Consider the following 15,386-nt stretch of genomic DNA (forward strand, 5'->3'; position numbering starts at 1 on the left):
CACCTAGTTTGCTTAAGCAAGTTCTTTCACACACACACCCATACACACTTTGGCCCGAAAATTCAGTGAGGTTTTTTCTTCCTTCTTCCTCTGTTGTTGTTGGGTTCTGATTACTTCCATCTGGTTGCGGCAGCTTGACTGGAGTCTCTAAAAACAAAACAAAACAAACAAAAACCCTTCCTACCAAACACACAGGCACCGAACCTAGAAGGCTGCTTCGCTTCTCACCAGCAGGCGCCCAGAGGGCGACTCGCGCAAGTCGCGGCGGGGGGTGCGCAGGCCGCACCCCGGCACCTGCGCTCGCCGCTGGCCGCCAGAGGGTCGGCGCAGAAACAGCCCCCCTAGAGCCAGCCTCCCTCCCCGCCGCCCTCCCGTCCCCCGCTTCCGCCCCGGCGCCCGGAGAAGCGGGCGCACTGGGAACGGCGACCCGGGCATCTCCCGGCAGAGGGGAAGAGGGAGGCGGGGAGGGCGGGGGATTTCAGAGATTGAAAACAGAGCCTTCCCTGCGCCTCGGCTCCGGAGCTCATCTGACTTGAGTTAGCGACGCAACCCCCCCGCCCCCGCCCCCAGCGCCTTAAAAAAAGTGTTGGAGACTGGCGCGCTCCTTCGTTCCCTGCTCGAACTTTCTTCGTAGGTGTGCTCTCTCTCCCAGGCGCTGGGGAGGAGGGTCCTCGGCCGCCCCTCCCCTCCGGGTCCCTCGGGTCCCCTCCGGGCGGGGGCGCGCGGCGCGGGCGGGGGCCCGGCGCCCGGTGTGCTGCAGCCGTGCGCGCGGGGGCGCTGCGCCGTGCGGGCGCGCGGCGGGCTGGAGCGCGGGAGTGCCGCAGCTCGCCAGCCGAGGCAGCAAGGCTCCGCGGACTTTTTTTCAAACTCCCATCAATGAGTCTTCGAGGAGGAGCGGGAGGCGGTGGCGGCGGCGGCGGACGCGAAGGAAGGCGAGGAAGAGCCGGAGGAGCGGGAGGAAGGAGCGCGGGCCGCGCGGCGCGCCGGGGCCTCGGGGAGCTGCTCGCTCGCCGGCGGTAGGGTGGCCCGGCCCCCGCCCGCCTCTCGGTCCCCTCCCCTGCCTGGCCCGCCCCGCCCCGGCCGGACTGAGTCCCGGCACACGGCAGCCCGCGGCGGCTCGCCGCGCCAGCCAAGTTGGGATGGGGGCCCGCAGGCACCGCTCGGCGCCCCGGAGGCCACCTGCGTGCTAGAGGCAAACTTTTGTCTCCCTCGGTAAAGTGGCTTTGGCCTTCTTTTGCTTGCTTTTCGTCGCGAAGTGCCCCCTACTCTGGCCGACCCCGGGCCGAGGGGATGCTGCGCCGTCTCGGAGGGTCCCTCGGCCGGGTATCCGCGCCACGGCATGGGGATCCGGGCACCGGGCTAGCGGGCGGCCCGGGTACGGGTTCCGGCCACGCCGGGCGGGGACGTAAGGGGGGTCCGGGGAACTCGTGGCCGGGGGGCGATTTTGCATCTCCCTTCCCACCTGGGGGAAAGAGCCAGTCTTCTTGGGGTGCGCAGCGAGCCGGCCTCCACCCCGTCTCCACAGCCCGGGGCTGTTTTCTCGGGAGGTGGGGGTAGCGCCGGAGGCTGGGGTGCTGCGAAGCTCCAGAGGTGGGCGGTGGGAGTGTGTCTCCGGGTAGTGTGCCGGGGGTGGAGGGGCTGCAGCCACAGTCGCTGCGAACTTCTAACTGCACTTCTCGGCGCAGCCCGTCCCGAGCCCTGCCTTTCTTTCTTTCTCGCTCCTTCCTCCCCCTCGTCAGGCCCTGTTGCCCCCTCCCCCTCGGTCAGGCTCTTCCCTCCGGCCTCCCTCCTCGCTTCTCTCCTCCGCCTCTATTGCCCTCCGCCCCGAGAGCCGCTTGACTTCCCGGAGGGATCCGCGCGTAATCCCTCGCCCTTTCCTCGGGTCCCCCCAACCCCGCACTTTCTTCCCCGCCCCCACTCATCTTCCCCCCCCCCCACCCCCGGCAATCTCTCAACAAGTATATTTGCTGAGGAATTTGAAAAATCCACTACTGCAACTTGATCTGTGTGTGATGGATGGGGAGAGGCGCGGAGAGAGTTGGGCGCCAATCCTATTAAGGGTTTAGAAAGGGGAGCGTTTTCCCCGGACGGGGGCGGGGGGGCGTGTAGAGGGGGGAGGAGGAAGGGGCGCGTGCTTGTGTGTGTGAGTGTGAGCGCGCCCGCCGCGTCGGGGAGCTGGAAGTCCACCCATCTCGGCGCCGTTTCAGCCCAGCAGTAATTGCTGTCATTTCCTAGGAAACCCGACTTTTTCTGCGCGGGGAGCTCGGGATGGAGCCCGCGCGCTTCACCCCGGGTGACCAGCCGCAGGGACGCTCGTAGGCTTTGGGTCTCCCCCAGGGGGCCTTCCTCCACTCTCCTCTCTTTTGTGTCATTTTGATGTGGTTTTCCGAGTTGATCCCGGCTGGAAAAGTAGACCTTTCCCTGGAGTCTGGTGCCGGGCCCCGGGGGTCCTTCCTGCGCTCCTCTGCCCTCTGGCCCGGGCATCCCGGGCGGTGCTCGGCCTGCAGCGCGGACTTTGCAGCCCAACGGCCGCGGCCGCGTCCTGGGCCCCCGCCCCGCCGCCCCCGCCGGGCGTGTGAAGGTTTAATCCCTACAGCTCCAGATAAAGGAGCAGTTGTAAAACGCTCATATGCTGTTTGCTGACGAGGCTCGGGGGGATGTTGGAGAATTTGAAAGTAAACGTTTCTCTCGCAAGCGGCATAAAATAGTGTTTAAGCAAATATTGTATTGGAGTGCTCAGGGGGCTCGGTGCCAGAAAGGAAAGTAAATAAACGGTGAAATCCAAAATGTACAGCCGTGGAAAGCCACGGAATAGGCGGGCTCGCCACCGGTGCCCCCGTGAGACCTGTTTGCTCTAGCCACCTCGCCTGCGAGACCCCTCCCCGCCCATTTCCTTACCTTGCCTGGGGGTTTCCTTCCCTTGGTGGCTTCCCTGTGTGGGCGCCTGGGAGCGGCTTTGCACTTGGCTCTGCCGGGAAAGAAGTCATTGTGTGGCTCCTGGGCTGGTCTCCCCAGGGCCAGGGAGGGCACCCTGACTATGCCTGGCTGCTTTGAGTTTTGGTGCCCTTTAGGCTCTCCCCAACTTCTGGTCCGCCCTGGGGCAGGATTTCTAGACTATAGCCTCTAGGCCACTGCAGCCACATCCCTGCGGAACCTCCCTGGTCCCCTTTCTTCCTTCATCTTTCTTGCTTTCGTTTTCCCAGACTTCGTGCTTCCCCCTTACAGCTGAGGGTTACAGGAAATCATGGAGATGTTCTCCCCCAGATTTTAGGTCCCACTCAAACCTAGACGCATGGAGAGTTGTCACTTGTCAGAGCGTTTCAGAGTTAGTTCAAGTTTGTGATATTTAGGGTGGTTTGTATTTGCCCTTTGCTGGGAGAAATACGCTCATTTCATGAGGTTAGTTAGTGATTCTAGGGGGATTTAAACTAAGGCAGTGGAGGTGAGGGGCCCACTCGGCCAGGAAATAGCCCTCAGGTGGCCCGGCGGTCTCTTGCTTTGGCATCTGAGTGACAGATTATAGTCAGAGCAGTCTGTTTTCAAAGTCAGTGGGCGAGGATACCAATGGGAGGGAGAGAAACACTTCCAAAGCAGGGCTGAGCTCACCGGAACAAGGCTGGACTGGCTGTTAGGGATGTTTTTTTATCTTCTGTGGGGATTGTTTGGAGGGGAATTTGCACAGGGTTCAGACTACTTCAGCAGGGCCTCCCAGGCTGCTTCCAAATTCACACTGACCCTGCCCGTGGCCTTGGAGGGGACTCTTGGCTTGGCCCACCTTGAAGGGTGTGTGGGGTTAGAGAGGCCCTTCTGGCCGGGCGGCCTTAGAAAGGCGGGCCCGTCCATGTTCTCAGGGATGCTCCAACCCACCTGTGGGGAACAGAGAAAATCCTTTGAGTCGCCTGGTTGGAAGAGGGGCCGCAGGGCCGCTGGTCAGCGACTCCTTGCCCGGCTGCAGGGGCCTTGGGGGCTGTGTACTGTAGCTGGCTTGTTTGCACTGCGGACTGAAAGATACACAAATACTTCATGCTTTGTGTACTCGCACACGTGCCCTGTACACAGTGCAGCCCCTAGGGCTGGATTAGCCAACCCGGGGATTCAGCAGGCAGACTGACAAAATTGAATATTTGCCTAATAAACGCCCTTCTTCCAGCAGGGCCTCTCTTGACCACCCGGGGAAGGGCGGGGGGACCGTCACCCCACAGATGTCAGCGATTCCCTCCAACTGGGACCAGGAGGTTGTCATGCACACTTTGAAAGGCTGTGTGACCCCTACACACCCAGCTGGCTTGTTCAAGCACAAAACCCAAGTCCCACATCCTTGTGGACTCAAGGGGTAGGGCAGCCTGCCTTTTCCTTGGGCAAGTGTGTGTTCAGCCGGGTTTCCTTTCATCTGAATGACGCTCGCTCCTGCTGGTGACGCTGGCTCCGGGGAGGTGGAGCCACCTGCCCTGCTTCTTTAGGATGGGGACGGGTTCTACCTGTGCCTGGGCCTGTTTCCCGGTACGCGGGGACAGCCAGGCCAGGCCAGGTGGACCTAGCTGTGGACCACTGCAGCTGTTCCTGCTGGACCCTTTGAAATGGAACCCTGGGGAAGCAGCTCCCCGTCCCCCTTCTTCTTTTCAGTAAGTGTCAGAGGCTCGCACACGTGAAACACGTGAAGAATGCCAGAGAGAGAAACTGTATTCTCAGATTCCAGAAAATACAGAGGCCGCATGGGTGATTGTACTAGCCACCCGAATAGGCAGCAATTTCAGTGAACAAGGCTCGCTGGCTTCTAAAGAAGGCTCCCGGGAAGGGAGGCTTCTCTGTAATTGTAGCCTCAGGCTTGTTTAAAAGACGCTTTGGGAAGGGGTCCTGTTTGTTGTTAGGCAGTGTCTTTTGGTAAAGAGCAACAGCTTCGTGGGTTTTAAATAAATACTTGCCACCAGATTCAATACTATTACGTACTCCAAAATGAATTTGAGTGTTTGCTGTGGACTGTAAAGGATTTAAAAAAAAATCATTGATCATTGTTAGATTTTGAGGGTGACCAAAACATCCTTAACCTACAAAACTATGTTTAACCCCCTGGGAAAATGCAGCAGCGATACCAGCAGACTTTCTGCATGTTTAGTATATTTTCCCCAATTCCTTCGTCAACAAAAGCATCCTCAATATAGTGGTTTGTGTTTTGATTCTGGCTTCTTAAAAAAAACACACATGGGGGAAAATAACTCACTTAAGATGTGACCAAAGAGTTCATATTAAACTGTTGCTGAGATTTTTGGTTTCAAGTGAAAAAGTTAATGTGGTTTTATGTGTGTGTATGTGTGTCGTTTAAAAAAAAAAAAAGGTTGCTGGGAAGTGTGTTTTAACTGTGAGTGCCCTGTTTCAGGCATTAGCATAAGAAAAAAGTTTTAGTGCATTTCCTATTGTCTTGAATGAAGAGTTTCAGCAAAGGGAGGGGAAGCAGCAAAAGGGTGATGGTGCATTGAGATTCTTCGGCAGCCCGGGCTCGTCATCTGCCCCTGAAATCTGTGATCGGATAGCACTTTTATCTCACTTTTCCATTCTCCGGCCTTTTTCACACGTTCACTTTTTGTCAAGGTTTATTGATTATGTTTTCTTCTCTGCAAATCTGTGCAAAATTTAATGAACCAAACACAGCAGTGAGATAAAGGGGGCTTTTTATTCATTAGCAAGGGATTGATTTCCCCCCTTGGGCCGAGGGCCCCCTGGCCGCCCTCTAGTGAGTGGAGGGGGTGGGAGGAGGCGGTGGCCCTGCTCCGGGCTGAGGCGGGGCTTCCCCGCAGACCGGCCCCGGCTCAGCCCGGGACTCCCGGCCCCGGCGAACATCAGAAGCTTCCTGATGGGTGTTCCGGGCCAGCCCCAGCCGCTGCCGCTGCAGACGCCGGCCTCGAGCTCGGGGGCCGGGCTCCTCCGCGATCGGGGCTCCCTGGGCTTGGGGGCGGGTGGAGGCGGGGGATACTTGTCTTCCCCACCCTGACAAACCTCTCGAGTGCCTGGGCCTTCCCGGGGACACAGTTAAGTATGGCCCTTCCTCCAGCCCCGACTCTCAGACCTGTAATTAAGCAAAGCCCCTGGTGTGATTATGCTTTGCTGACTCGGCTGGGTTTGGAGCCGCTTCCCTCCACGGAACAGGGTGAACTTTAGCTCTTTGCAGAGGCTTCCTGGGCAGACTGCACATCTGTCTGTCTGTCTCCCCTACTCCCCCATCTCCCTTCTTCTCTGCCCGCTTTGTCTTCTTCCCTTCTTTCTTTCCCCCTTTCTTCTCTCTCGCCCCCTCTCTCTCCCGCCCCTCCCCTCCCCGCCCTGGGTCTTCCTTCTCTCCTCCCTCCTGTCTTTTCGCTCTTTCCCTCCCTCTCCTCCCCGCCCATCTCCTCTTTCCTTGGGCATCTTTTTCTTTCGCTCCCCCTCCTCCCCCCTTCCTCGCCCAGCCCCCCTCCAGTTTCTGCCCCGCGGAGGGCTGGCCGGGAGGCCTCCGGGGACGCGGCGTGCCCAGGCCGTGGGGACCGTGTCTGCGTCCGGGGACCCCTCTGCGCTCCGAGAGCCCGCGCGCCGGCCGCGCCGCGTCCCTCCCACCTGCCCGCCCGCCCGGTTTGTGGCGCGCGAACAATGGCCACATTGTCCCGGCCGCGCACCGGCCGCCCCGGCGAGTGGCGGCAGGCGGGACCCTGCTCGTGGCGGCTCGGGAAGAAAGCCAGCGGCCCAGATCCAGATCGGCCGCCTTTGTCGCCGGGTGGGAGACCGCAGCGCCCGGGGGAGCCGGCGCCCACCTGGGGAAGGCGCTTCTCCAAAGGGCGCCCTCCCTGCCCTTGGCCGCTGGTCCTCCCTGCCCCTTCCCCGTGGCTCCCCTCCCCCTTCTCCGAGAAGGGATTCGTTCGACTTTAGGTGACAGTTTGCAGAGTGAATTGAGAGCATTTCGCTAGAGCCAGGAGAAGAGGGGCCATGTTACCGAACTTTTGGCGGCATCCGAAACTTTTTCTGTAAGGAATCTGCGCTGGTGCCGAAGGCCCCCTTTTGCCCTGACCCCCACCTTCCCCACCGAGGCAGGAAAGGAATGGTAGTCTCTCAGAACAGTATCCCCCCCTCAACCCATTCGCCTTGACCTGTAGGGATTCAAGACCTCTTAGCGCTTAGAAAAAGAAGGATCTTTGAATGCTTAGGATGTTAAAAGAGCATCCGTCCCTGCGTCCGAGCAGACGCTTAGCAATGCTCCTTTGTGTGCTGGGCAATGCAATAAGTCAGCCCGACTTTTGAGCCACGTTTATAAGGACTGTAAGGGCCGCTCAAGTACACTTGTGCTAAGTTGAATTGATTGAAATTTAATGGCGGTTAGTGGCGATGAATGGTAATGATTTCCCAGCGTATCTTTGGCATACTTGACATTAATAACAGTGTGTGTGTACCCGCACCGGGAGCCTGCCACACACGTGAGGCGGTAGCATTATTCATTTCCGGAGGTGCCAGTCCTTTGCCTCCTTCCTCTCCTGAAATCCTTTTCCTTCTCACCATAATTCAGCTGTTCAGATGATTTTTTAAAAACAGCAAAGGAAAAGAAGGAAAGAAGAATCTTTCTGCATTGAGTTCGTACATCATTTCAACATAATTTTGTGCTCATGATTTTTTTTCAATTCCTACGTAAATCAGCTTCTCATATACCAAATATGATGAATTTGTTTTAGCTGCCATCATGAATTAATGTTATGCAAATAGAAGCTTTGCAGGTGAAATGATTTACTTAATAATTTCAACTTCTAATATTTAAACTCATTCATTATGTTGGGAGTTTAAAAAAAAACAAGTCCATATTTTTAAACCTGCGTTGGGGGAGATTGCTATGCAAGTATTTGCAGTGTAGGCAGGCCTTGAAGGCCAGAAAATAGCTCTTCATGTGTTGATTCTTTCTTGGAGAACCTGTAGTTCACCACGCGGTGGCTTAAGAAGCAGGGGTTAGAAGTCTTAACAAGTGCCGTCTGGGGGTGGGATGACACAAATGCATTGAAGTAAATCCACGGTGACCATCACGGTGATATACCCCCAGGACTGAACATGCTCTGCTCTGGGAACTAAGAAGGGCTTCGCTTTTGAACTGGTCTTGACTGAGCCTGGTGGGAAGGGTGAAGGGGCTCCGATGCCCCCTGCCCTCATCTTTGTCATTTGCTGGTTGAGACCATCTTAAGAGCACGTCTTTAATGCCTGCCCATGAAGGTAGCAGAGATATAAAGAGTTGGGCAGAGGACTGCCACTCCCCGCCCCCGAAATGCTAGGAAGACTTTCTTATGTGTGTCATCTTTTCAGGATGCTTTCTTCTGGAAAAAGTTGAGGAAGAGAGTAAAAGGGATGAATACATGCCCTGTGATAAGTAATGAGCCGAGGCCCTTGGGGTTACATCTGGGAGAGTGACACCATCACTCAAGAGCTGGGTGACCCTGTGCCAGTCAGTTGGCCTCTCTGTGGAGGGGGAGGGAGCTAGGCAGATGTGATCTCTCAGATCCTCCGGCTTCACCAGCCTGGGAGCCAGCACACCCGGCCTCTCAAGACGTCAGGCCAGGCGGGGTGGCGGGACCAGGGTCTGGGCAAAGTGGGGGTTCTGGGTCTTTGCCTCTGCTTCTGGGGAGAGTGAAGTGAGGCCCTCTCAAGGAATCTGCCCCCGCTTCCCATCTCCCCCTGTCTGTCACCCTGCCTAGTCAGCTGTAGTGCTCGGGGCAGGTCCTGGATGTGGTCACGGGGGAGCGGGGATAGAGTGGACTAGGGGACGTTGGTGGAGGTGGGGGAAGCACTCGGCAGTGCCTTTTCAGACTCTCCTGAAATATGTCTCGGATCTCTGACTATCGATAAGGGTCGGGTTTTGACTTGCTGTCTCCAAAAATTGAGGTCATCGTGATCGGACGATGGGTTGAAGGTTCATCACTCAGCCGTTTCTGCAGACGGCAGTGGGTTGTGTGCGGTTGATACGTTGTGTGTCCAGGCAGCGACAGCGTATTTGGGGCTGGCCCTCGCCGTCTGCGGAGATCAAGGTGAGGGGATGTCGCTGGCGCTCGCTGGCTGAGGGTGCCTCGTTTCTGTAGGGAAAGAAGGAATCTGACTCAGCAGTTACTCAGGAACTGTCAGGTGTGCTGATGGTAGGATGGCAGGCTTTGAATGTAACTCAGATGTCTTCATCTTTAGAAGATGTCACACACGTGATGTCATATGTTACTCACACGCGTGATGTAGTATGTTAGGCTGCTCTTCCAGTTAAGTGTGAATGTGGTGTGTGTGATATCTCTGTTTATGCTGATGGACGTATATACCAGGAAGTCTTTTAACTACCAGGTCTCTTTATGAATTAGATATTTTTCTCCTAAGATGCACTTAAACAAAAAGAGAAATAGCATAAGAGAGTGAAGTCAGAACTGGAAATGAGCTATAGCGGCAAATTTAAGAAAGCCTCCAGCGGGCTTCCAGCCAGGGATTCAGATGGAAAGCTGGGAAAATATGCAGATTCTCGGGCCCCCACGGAGACCCTATTGAATGTGAATTCTTATGGAGGGGACCCTGACATCCGCCTTTTATCAAGACTTTTTAGGGTGTGGTGATGGGAATTTAGTGATTTCTCTCTGTGATGTCCTTCACTTCCTCTGATTTTTGCATTAACAAAGGGAGAACGTTTGCTTCTTTAAGCCTGGATGGATAACTCAGGATTTAGACTTTCCAGCTATTTGCTGGACTGGAGGTTGGGGCACACAAACTAGCTGAGAATTGAGCTGCTTCTCCTCCAGAACAGCACAGAGAAGTGGGCTCTCTTTCTGAGACTGTCAGGTGGCTCTGGCAGTCCCCTGGTTTGCTGTGAAAGATACCTGAAGACCCCAGGAGAAACCACAGAGCAGCGAGCTTATTAAATCAGCACCTTCGTTTCTGTGCCCTGGGTTCTTGGCCGGAGGGTCCCTAGGATCGCTCCTTTGTTTTTTCCTGTATAAGAAACTACCTGTGCATCGTGATGGCTGTCTCACTGCTTCAGTGACCAGAAGTCAGTCCCTCTTTGGGTCCAGTTCTGTGTTGCAGAGTTTTTTCAGATCTTTGGGAAGTGTGACCCCCACTGAGGTTTGACCGAAAGGCTTACCTGTGGTGTCTTTAGGGTTCCTGAGAAGGACAGGAAGGATGAGTGAGGGGCTGGTGCAGGCTGTCATGCCTCCCAGCCGCGATGGCCTCAGGCCTGGAGCTGCAGGAAGTCTGCCTTGAGGAAGAGGGGCTGGTGGAGTGGCCTGATCTCTCCTTTGCCCAGGTCCACCGTGAGGGAAGCTTGTGGCTGAGGTGATCCGCGGTGGTGGCTGGCATCTCGCCCCCCGCTCACAGCATCCGCTGCCTGCATCCTAGCCTTGGCATCAGCATATTTCGAGAACATCCCGTCTCCTCACTAGGACTTGAGTCTCCTTCAGAGTGAGAAGGCAAGAGAGATTCCAGAAGGAGTCTCTGACGAGTACAGGGCAGCTGGGTCATCAGGGAGGGCGTGGCTTCTCAGCTTAGAGTGGGCGTCCTGACAGCTGCCTTCCAGGTGTGTCTTAGCGTGAGACGGGGCTCTGAGTGGGAGCCTGGCGTGGCCCTCGCTCAAGGGCCGGGTCCTGGGGGTGGTGGCCTTTCCTGTCCCTGAGGTCCAACTGGCCTTGGAGACTTGGGCTCTTGGGGGAGCATTGAGATGTGTACCGTCCTAGCCTGCACACTGTTGGCTTTCTGTTAATATTTCAAGTGCACGTGGGCAAGGACTTCAGGAGGGACTGGAAAAGGACCACTTCCACACAATTGAAGCTGGGCCTTGTGGACTCACCCCGTCCACTCTGCCCTGGGTTCCGACTGCGGCCGCTTGGAGGCATTGGGCTGATGGGGAAGTGCGGTCTTCTTTCCACGTTAGCTCAGTTCCTCTGCTCGGTCTAGACCCCCAAGGGCAGATTGAGGGCACACTGCCCGGCGGCACCCCTGGCTCTAGGAGCCCAGTGGGAAGTGCAATGAAGGCTGGTGGCATTTCCATCTCCCCTGAATCTCTGGTGTCCAGCATCTGGGTGCCAGATCGGGCCCTCAGTCCCGGGCCCCTCGGGCCCCCAGGGCCCAGCCTAGCTGTTTTACCAAGAACAGCTAAGGCCCCACGCTCTAGGGCGGTGCTCCTTCATTGACACCCCTCTTCCCATCCTCCAGGGACCCCCGTTGAGCAGGCGGTCGCTGGTGGGCAGGAAAGATGGAGGTGCCATCAGGCTGAGGGCCCCTTTGGAATCTTTTTTTAAAAAATAAAATTTATTTATTTATTTATTTACTTCTGGCTGCGTTGGGTCTTCGTTGCTGCGTGCGGGCTTTCTCTAGTTGCGGCGAGCGGGGGCTGCTCTTTGTTGCGGTGCGCGAGCTTCTCATTGCGGTGGCTTCTCTTGTTGCAGAGCACGGGCTCTAGGTGCGCGGCTTCAGTAGTTGTGGCACGCGGGCTCAGTAGTTGTGGCTCGCGGGCTCTAGAGTGCAGCCTTGGTAATTGTGGTACACAGGCCCAGTTGCTCCGCGGCATGTGGGATCTTCCTGGACCAGGGCTTGAACCCGTGCCCTTGCATTGGCAGGTGGACTCCCAAGCACTGTGCCACCACAGAAGACCCTATCTCCTCAAGGGTCTTATTTTATTCTCTTTATTACGTTGTTGGGCATTTAGGGTTTTTTCTAGTATTTGTTATTGTAGATAACACTGGAATAGACATCTTTGTGTGTAAATGTTTACCTGAGATTCTAATCATTTCCCTAGAATAGTTTTTTTTTTAAATATTTATTTTAAAATTTATTTTGGTTGCGTCGGGTCTTAGTGCGACAGGCGGGCTCTTGGTTGCGGCATGCATGCGGGATCTAGTTCCCCGACCAGGGATGGAACCCGAGCCCCCTGCGTTGGGAGTGTGGAGTCTTACCCACTGGACCACCAGGGAAGTCCCTAGGATAGATTCCTAAAAGTGGAATAACTTGGTAGAAGTATTTGGACAGCTGTTCTTGAGGCCCTCAGTAGGGTTTAGAGGATTTCCATTAGTAGTTTTCTAGCTTTTGGGGAGAGATGTGAGATGTTAGATTGAGGTTCTCAGAACAGCTATGTAGAAATCAACGTAGAGCAATTAGTTGCGTGCCTTCTGCCTGCCCGGTGACTTGCAAAATATGGCCTCATTCTGCAGATGGGTGAACTGAGTCTCAGAGACATCGGATAATCCCTGCGTTTCCCTGAACAGTGGGAGGAAGAGCCCTGGGCAGAGGCTGGTGCCCCGACCAGGACCCTCTCCCGGAGCTGGCTTCTGAGTGCTGCCCTGACCCACCCTGTGCAAATGCTACGGCACTGATTCTCAGCCATGGCTGTTTGTTCCTCAGGGGATATTCCCCCATGTCTGGAGACGGTTTTTGCTGTCATAACTGGTGGTGGGGGGTTGCTCCTGAGATCTAGTGGGTGGAGGCCAGGGATGCTGCTTAGCGGCCCGCAAGGCACAGGGCATCCCCCGTGACACAGGATGGTCCAGCCCAAATGTGCCGATGCTGCGACTGAGTGACCCTGGGTGGAGGTCACCGGCAAGGCCTGCTGTAGTGTTCCCCTCCAGGGCTGACACAGCAGGATGCTGCGGCCGCGGCTTCGGAGCAGGCAGAGGTGCTTTTTCACACCTCACTCTCTCACCAGGCTAGAAATCTTCAACCTTCTTTTCTGTGCCCTGAATTTGAAACAGTGTGGCAGTTGCCATCAAGAGGAGTTCCTTGTGCAATCCATCAGTCAATCAGCTAGCACTTACTGGAGCATCTGTTACGGGCCTGGCATGTGTTAAGCTCACTGCCGTAGGCTCACACCTTGCTGACTTGGTTAGGAGCTGGCGGCCATCGAAATCCCAGCAGATTTCTCCAGTGTGCATCTGTCCTCCTCCTGTATCCTCCATGTCTAGCAGGAGGCTACTTTAGGAGAGCCAGGAATTGGCTGGTGTGACCTCAAAGGCAGTTACCTAGGAATATGAACCAGGAGCAGATACTGCTGTCATCTGAGAGAACCTGTCTGCTTTCCTGGCTTCAGGCTAAGTTTCCTACTTAACAATGAATTTTGTACCGGCTCTTCCTGGCTAGTCAGGGATCATAGAGTCCTGGGTCCTAATAGTGAAAAGCCCAGGGGTGGGGGCCATTGGCAGTGGCTCATTTATTTAACCAAACAGTCGTGCCTGAGTAAGTCCGGGAAGGCTTCCTGTAAGAGGCCAGTGTCACTTGGAGGATGAAGTGTAGGGTGGGGACCCAGCAGGATACAGAGGGGCCCTTTATGAGAGCCTGGGATGCTTTGAGGGGGTGACTTTGTGATCCCAAGGATGGCTCCACCAACTTATTGTCAGCCGTGGTTTATCTTCATCCAGGACATGAGGTATAAACATGCAGGGGACTCGGGTTCTTTCTGGGACTGGAACATTTGGGATCTGATGTGCAACAAAGTGATTATCACCTTTGCCCTTTCATTTTCCTCCTTTTGGGTTTGGGCCAACTTCATTTCTCAAGTTATTTTTTTTCTAACAGTTAGGCTTTTCCCTCTTTTGTGGAAAAGAGGGAATTCCCAGCAAATATGCACATACCTCTTCTCATCCCACCAACCCTTGCCCATCTGTAGGCAAGGATATGGTGTCTGACCCTGCCTCCACCTATTCTTGGCCTGCTCCCTGAAGATAACTCCCGCTCAGGGTCTGTTGGAGGGAGTGATGGTTGGAAAAGGAATGAGAGGGCTTCCCTGGTGGCGCAGTGGTTAAGAATCCATCTGCCAATGCAGGGGATACGGGTTCGAGCCCTGGTCCAGGAAGATCCCACGTGCCGTGGAACAACTAAGCCCATGCGCCACAACTACTGAGCCTGTGATCTAGAGTCCGCGAGCCACAACTACTGAGCCCGTGTGCCGCAACTACTGAAGCCTGCGCACCTAGAGCCTGTGCTCCGCAACAAGGGAAGCCACCGCAATGAGAAGCCCGTGTACCACAACGAAGAGCAGCCCCTGCTCTCTGCAACTAGAGAAAACCCGCGTGCAGCAATGAAGACCCAATGCAGCCAAAAATAAATAAAATAAATAAATTAAAAAAAAAAAAAGGATGAGGGCTTCCCTGGTGGCGCAGTGGTTGAGAGTCCGCCTGCCGATGCAGGGGACACGGGTTCGTGCCCCGGTCCGGGAAGATCCCACATGCCGCGGAGCGGCTGGGCCCGTAAGCCATGGCCGCTGAGCCTGCGCGTCCGGAGCCTGTGCTCCGCAACAGGAGAGACCACAACTGTGAGAGGCCCGCGTACAACAACAACAACAACAAAAAAAAGGGATGTAAAGATGAACCTGGTTTTCAGAACGCTCCTGACTATGATCCTCAGGAACACTTTCAGTGATTTAAGAGTAGTAGTTGTCATGCATCCCACCATCCATCCATCCGTCCATCCATCCATCCATCCATCCATCCATCCATCCATCCACCCACCCATCATCCATCCATCCATTATTTATCATCCACTCACCCATCCATCTTCCACCCATCCATCTATTGATCTGTCATCATCCATTAGCCATCGACTGTCCATCCTTCATCATACATCCACCCACCTATCCATCCATCCATCATCTGTCCATCCATCCATCATCATCCATCCACCCATCCATTATCCATCATCCATTGATCCATTTATCATACATCTATTCATCCATTGAACCATCTATCTTCTATTCATCCATTATTCATCCAGCCATCATCTTCCACCATCCATCCATCCATCCATTTATCATACATCTGTTCATCCATTCATCCATCCATCTTCTATCCATCCATCATTCATCCATCTTCTGTCCATTCATCCATCCTCTATCCATTCATTCATCCATCCGTCCATCGACTACAGGAATTTTAAAGGCCTTTGCTGTTGGTCCTTGGCATACCCTTCCTCTCCTATCCATGGAGCCAGTAACTCAAGGGTCACATCCTCTGTGGAATCATTCCTGTCTCAGACCTAGGCTTCCGCTTGTCCCTGGGGTTTCCCTTACCTATAACACTCATTGATACTGTCTCGCCATTGCCTTTTATTTGTGCTTAGTAATTGTTTGTTGATCAATGGATTCTAGGAAATTTCTCAACGGGAGAAAATGGCATTTGTTCAGTTTCCTTTGACAACTCTCTAAAGAAATATGAGCCCACCAAGCGGTCTCCAGATCGGCTTCCTTAAGGCAGCAAGAGTGCTTGTTTATAAAATTAGTTTGTAATACGTCAGAGTTGTATTTTATATAATCCAGGCATGTGTTATAGTTCATTTGGGCCCCCTACATAATCTCTGTGTACGATGTTTTTCTAATCACTCTGAGGGGTTTTTGGTGGGAGACAGGGTGTTTTAGCGGTTAAGGCGTTGGAAATGTAGTGAGG

At 54.9% G+C, this 15,386-nt stretch overlaps 1 protein-coding gene across 1 annotated transcript in view; it reads left to right on the forward strand.

Annotated features, from left to right (window-relative positions):
* The first annotated feature begins 815 nt into the window (after positions 1-815).
* GLI2 (GLI family zinc finger 2) overlaps positions 816-15,386 on the forward strand; it is a 250,191-nt gene continuing 235,620 nt past the window's right edge. Inside the window, exon 1 of the mRNA XM_079925090.1 lies at positions 816-1,212. The gene's annotated coding sequence lies outside the window, so the exon portion shown is untranslated. The remainder of the gene's footprint in view (positions 1,213-15,386) is intronic.

Source organism: Stenella coeruleoalba (genome assembly GCF_951394435.1).
Source record: "Stenella coeruleoalba genome assembly, chromosome: 6".
Lineage (NCBI taxonomy): Eukaryota > Metazoa > Chordata > Mammalia > Artiodactyla > Delphinidae > Stenella > Stenella coeruleoalba.